Raw genomic sequence first — 6,782 nt, 5'->3', positions numbered from 1 at the left:
CCCCTCGTTTTCATCCATAGAAATTGTCACATTTGCTCAAATCTTGCTAGTTTGGGGAAACCCTAGTTTTGGCTTGGATTTGGAAATTTGTGCTGATGTTGGTGTTAAGGTTATGGTTAGGCTTCATACTATGCTAGGGTTAGGGTTATGTGTGTTTGATGATGGTGTTAGGGTTATGCTATGGTTAGGGTTGTGGTTATTGTTATGTGGGGGTTAGGCTTATTGTTTCATATATATGTTAGGGCTTATGTATTTTGTGCAAATATTTTGTGAAGTACTTACCTCATATATGTGTGTTTTTGATTATGGTAGGGATGAGAAGAACATGTGTTTATGTTCATCATGTGGATAAAGAGGCCTTTTTGAAAGGCAATGTTGAGTCGGACCCGGATGAGCTTGACATGGTGTTTGAGAGTAGTCCTAGCTATGCGGATGTCTTGGAACAAGTGAGGAAGGATTTAAATTGGATGGACCCAAGTGACGTTGTTGAGTTCGAGGGAAGGCATAATGTTGGTTTTGGAATGCAGATCCGTTGGAAGACAATGCGTGTGAACTCAGAGCAACGTTGGGTTGCATACAAGGAGACGGTTGCGGAATCTCTAGACAAGGCTCTTTAGTTATTTGCCTCCAAGAAGGTTGAGTCTAGTTTGCATTTGGATTTGAACCGGAACCCCTCCCCGTTGGTTGCTAGTACTCCCCCATCCATGAAAGATCAAGTTAGTGAACCTCATTTGATGCAACAAGTTTGGCCAACATTGAGCCCGGTTTCAAACAACCAAAATGAAGCTTTTGAAGAGTACAATTATGAGTACGAGGAGGATGACAACGAAGTTGATCTCCATGACAATAATGTGGGTGATCTCGAGCAATATCATGTGCATGAGACAATGGACCAATCCATCCATTTTTCTCGTGCATATGCATCGGACTCCGATGACGATGGTCCCGATGAATAAGTTGATGAGGAGGGGTTCACGCCCAAGGAGGCCCAAGCATTTAAGAAGGTATTCGAGCGGGATCACAAGACACCATTGTTCAAGGATCTTATTCTTGTGGATGAAGCCGTTGTAGATGGTGGCAAATGTATATCTCTTGGAGCTAGGCCAAGTTCTCACCGTGATTTGGAAGACGACAAGAACGGGATATATACCGGTTGTGAGTTTTAATACTTCTTGGAATTGAAGATGTGGCTCGACAACTACTCGGTTACGCATTATCGTCCACATGAAGTGGCCAACTCGGACGTCAAAGTGTGTTACACGGTTAAATGTGAATTGCCAAAATGTCCATGGATTGTGCGTGCAAGGCCATGGAAAGGAGGTCCCACTTGGCGCATAGTGATTTGTACGCCAAGTCACATGTGCCGACACAAGAATGCGGATGGCGAGCTTGCGTACCAGCAACACAGACAACTCACGTCCGAGTTCATTGCTTACAGGTTATCGAACCAAATATCCACACTTCCAATAATGAGCATCAAGAGTGTCATTAACCTTGTGAAAGCCATCTTTCATTACAAGGTGAAGTACGGAAAGGCATGAAAGGCGACGCAAGCTGCATTCAAGATGTTGTATGGCAATTGGGAGGAAGCATACAACTGACTTCCTAGGTTGTTGTTAGCTATAGCCGCCACAAACCCAGGCATGGTTCACATGGTTGAGCCTCATGGGCACCAAACATTGATTCACAACGGGAGGATCATCCGAGTATTTGGCCATGCATTTTGGGCCTTTGAGCAATGCGTGAGGGCTTTTGAGCATTGTCGTCCCGTCATCGCCATTGATGGCACGTTCTTGACGGGACAATACAAGGGCACTTTATTGGTTGCAATAGCAAGTGATGCCAATAACCGGGTGTTGTCTTTGGCTTTCGCTTTGGTTGAGGTGGAGAACAATGATAACTGGGAGTGGTTCTTATGTCAATTGAGAACAAGGGTATTACCGGCTGAAAGGGAAATTTGTGTCATATCGGATCGCCATCCAGGAATTCTAAATGCGGTGGTGGTTGACATTCCCGGACATACAAAGTTGCGCCATCGATGGTGCATGAAGCACTTTTAATTGTGCAAACTTCTATAGGGCATGTGGTATCAAGGAGTTGGTTGATGATCTTCAAGATTGCTGTCCCGCTTTCTCCGACAAGAGGTTTGCCACATTGTTCAATGCATTGCTCAGACATAAGAAACTTGACCATGGTGGTATTGAATTTCTAAATAAGAACATTGTCGAAAGGAATATGTGGGCATGTGCTTTCGATGAAGATGGCTAGAGGTACGGTCAAATGACCAGCAATATGGCAGAATGCTTCAATAAGGTGGCCAAGGGTGTACGTGCATTACCCGTGATAGCAATAGTTCAATACACATTTGACAAGATGAATGCATACTTTTTAAAGTACTCAATGGAGACGGATAAGCAGATTGCTGGTGAGAACAAGAAAAATCACAAGTACAATTTCCCACCAAAGGTTGAAGAACGGTTGGAATTTCAATCACGAAAGGCAGAATCGCAAGAAGCTGTACTATGTGACGATAATGATTGGATGTTTGAAGTGAAAGAGCCTGGAGTAACCACAAACGATGGCCACCAACACGGAGTCCGGGCTTTTAAGGTTTCCCTAACACGGTATGATTGCACTTGCATGTGGCCATCCTTGCTTCATCTCCCATGCTCGCACTTGTTAAACGCATCTCGTGTTAGGAATGTGGACGTCAATCACCCTCTTACCATGTGGGAGTCCGAGTTCTCAATCATGACTGTCAAGAATACATGGGCTGCCCGGTTTTAGCCATACTTGGACCAATCACAATGGCCGGAGTATCATGGAGTTCAACTATGGCCGGACCCGGAATTGAAGGTCGCTAGACGGGGAAGATGTCAGACAAAGCATCTTAGAGGTGACATGGACGGATGGGGCCGTGGTGCCGGTCGAGAAACCGACACCGGCCAATTCCAAGAGCCTCCACTCCCGTTGTGGGGATTGCAATGGTGGGGGACACAACACAAGAACTTGTACCAAACCAAGAAAGAGATCAAATAAAAATGATGCAAGCACAAGCCAAGCAAATGGTAGCCAACCAAGTCAAACAAGTGCCCAAGTGCCAAACCAATCAAATCAACCAAGCCAACGAAGAACTAGGCAAGAAAGAGGGAGTTGACTAGGTCTTAGAAGAGGCTGTGGTGACGGTCTTGGCCGTGGTGTTGGCAGAGGCCGTGGTGATGGTCTTGGCCGTGGTGTTGGTAGAGGCCGTGATGATGGTCTTGGCCGTGGTGATGGTGGTAGAGGCCGTGGTGATGGCCTAGGCCTTGGTGGTGGCTATGGCCGTGGTGGTGATCTTGGCCTTGGCGGTGGTCGTAGTGGAGGAATGTTTTATTGGCTCAATGGACCATTGCCGTATGTGACTTACTATTATCTTGTTATTTATGTTGTCATTGTCATTTTGCATAGTGTGACTAACTATTAAGTTGCCATTTTCTTAGGTATGGCAACAATGAAGGGGGTGGAGGAGACGGAGGGGGAGGTGAGATGTCGGGGTGGTGGGAGATGGAAGAAGAAGAAGAAGAAGAAGAGAGGACCTTGCTCGATGCAAAATGTGTGCTACTACGTGACCTTGTGAACCAAAATGTGTGGTACTATGTGCTATGAGTCCTAAATGTGTTTTGGACAAATCTATGTGCTATAACTCCTTTATGTGTGTATGATTATGTGATTTGGACTATGTCTTCTTTCTGTGTTTTGGAGTACTATATGTGATATCACTTATGATTATGTGACATCTATGTGAACCAAAAAACATAAACAACACTTGGTATTTGAAAACAGCAGATAGTGCAGCGCCCAGAGGCTGGGCGCTGCACTATACAATGCAGCGCCTTACACTTGGGCGTTGCACCCTCACTTAGCAATTTTTGGGCTTGAAATGTTGTTAGGACGAGCCTCCTCTTCCTCCACTTCCTCCTCAGACTCATCATCCAAGCTAGCCGTCCACGAGGTCCCTACGACCACCTTTGGGTTGCCTCTGTTGTCAAAGTCGGTGGGCGTGTACCGGCGTATGGGCTGCCTAGGCTTCAACATATATGCGGACCGAACTTGAGCGTCCGCCAAAGTCATGTCATCATCAGGCTCATGGCCCTATCACACAATCAAACAATATGGTAAAAACTGGTGTTGTAATCAAGTGAGAATCACATCTAAAGGATTAGTCATACCTCTTGGGTGACCACACCCTTATCATCCAGGTAAGCATGTGAGGAACTTACATCGTACCCCTGATGGTGAGATAAGGGGTCTGATGGTGTACCAGACCTAGAGGCAGATGGTTCATCAAATTTGGGATATCAATCATGGCAATCGAGAAGATTCGATAACCGCCTTAATTTCTTGGCCTGACGCTGTAACATGGAAAAGTGTATAAGATATCAAACTCCACAATATATGTAACATGGACACCTGAATGCGATATGTACCTTGAGGAATGCTCGTAGTGAACCATCATCATTGTCTTCTCCAACCGGTGTCTTCTCTAGAATAGACTGTCTTTCATCAGCTTCTTTCTTGATCTGGTCGCGCTGCGGATGAGAACGAATGAACACGTTAGCCAGTCAAACATGTGTAATACGGCCAACGGGAAAGTAAAGAAGCGAATACTTTACCACATAGTTAATCACCGGAATAGCAGGGACTCCTTGCCCTTCCCTGATATCTTTGTTGTATGCCGCTTCGATACATCCTCAAAGTTTATGGGCTCTTCAAGAATATCATCGTTGTATGCCACCCGACATATGTCAACTCGAGTATTTGCAAGAAACCATCGTAGGTAGTTATTGAAAGCAAGTGAGCTATGCTCATGAAGCTGGCCGCATGCACTATTACGAGCTTGCTCCACACTAAGATGGAAACGGGGAACATACTGTGCATGATGCTTGTCCTCGTCCTATATCTTCCGCTGCTTTCTCCTGCCCAACCTACATGGTACAAAACCAAACATTAACACAATCAAGAAGGAGTGGTGATGCTTAGTCAATACGGTTCATGCTCTCTTACCTATGAAGTGCTTTGTCCGTGTCTACCCAATCCAGCGAGTGAGGCTGGAACAGACTAAACTGACAATACACGCGATGTGGCAAATGAAACTCAACAACCCAGTTGCATATCAGTGGGCACCGCATAAGCCAGAGATCCCTATCCCGCACGCACATCGGGTTGATGGCGAACTCCTCAGTGTACCCAAAGCTCTCATCGGCGCCATATGGCTGCCATACCACCTATGAAACAGGGCAGCAATGCAAAATTGATGACTATTTTTCAGGCAAGCATGAGAAATGACTGAAGTAATGACCTCCTTACCTGCTCAGGCGTAATCGCGTCCAACTCGGCAATGTACTTTTGGTAGATGAGACTGACATCGTTCGTCATCTCGGATACCACATCCCACTTGTAAGCCCAAGTGGGGCACCGTAATTCGCCATGTTCATCCCAAGGAATAAACGTGACGCTCTTCGGGCGTCCAATAGGCAGACACCCCTAGCTCCATATAGAAAGCAGAAGCATATTACCACCAATGTCTGCACTACCTATGATCCTGCAACACGCATCGTCCGGCTGCATATGAAAGAAAACAATGTTAAATTGACAGCAAGGTTGCATTACTAATGAAGAAATGACTTGATAGCAAAACAAACCAAGTACCTGTCGGTACAAGTAAGCAAGAGTCGCTGAACCCTAGCTCCATCCGCTGAAGACGGTCAACGCCTTCAACCACATCCATGGAGCGTTCTTGCTTGTCGAGTCAGGAAACAAAGTCCTCGAGACAATGTACCACATATAGACACGAGCATGTGTCTGTATCACATCATCAGTGGCATCCGCATGACAATGCACAAAGTTTTCTTGAATCCACGTGAAAGCAGCTCCGGCTGCTTTCCTTTCCTTCTTCTTCTGCTCTTCTTCCTCCTCTACATCAGCCTCAGCCTCGGTAGGAGCCATACCGATAAGAGCAATCATCTTCTCGCGCCACCCATCAGAATCAGTGCTCATACATAGAGGCCTTCCATTGATAGGAAGCCCGGTGATCAAGGCGACATCCTCGAGCATCACGGTCATCACCCCAGTCCGAAAATGGAAACTGTGTGTCTTCGACCTCCATCGATCAGCAGGAGAGGTCACCAGTGGAGCGTTGAGGTTCGGCGTGGACCGACTGACCAACTGAATCCATGGGAGGAGTCCTGCCTGCTGGATGTAGGGTGTGTACCGCTCATCGTAGGTCATGGCAGGACCAGAGACCCCGTGATACCGAATCTTCAGAGGTTCAAGCTTATGCAAAAAAAATAAATGAAAAATCTTAGGGCATGTCAATTTAAACTAAAGGAAAATTTGCAAAATATTTACATTACTCATTATTACCATCTCCTTCTCGCGCATCATGAAGGCCCGGTGTTGTGTGTTGTAGACATCGTCGAGAAGCCAAACCATCCTTATAAAGTTCAAACAATAATCATATATGAGTTCATTTTCATCTCAAATATCGGTATACACTAAACATCTCATATGTGTTCAACTACAACAATCTCAACATGTTCTTCTTGCACAATGAATAAATGATTGTAAATTCTCATATATATCTCAAAAAAACTCAACATCTCATATTTCAAATAAACTCAACATCTATTATATATCTAAAAAAACTATACATCACATATATATGTCTACAAAACTCAACATCTAATATATATCTAAAAAAACTAAACATCACACATATGTCTACAATAATAGGCATCACACAC

Source organism: Triticum dicoccoides, chromosome 3B, assembly GCF_002162155.2.
Source record: "Triticum dicoccoides isolate Atlit2015 ecotype Zavitan chromosome 3B, WEW_v2.0, whole genome shotgun sequence".
Lineage (NCBI taxonomy): Eukaryota > Viridiplantae > Streptophyta > Magnoliopsida > Poales > Poaceae > Triticum > Triticum dicoccoides.
Note: the sequence above shows the minus strand (reverse complement) of the source record.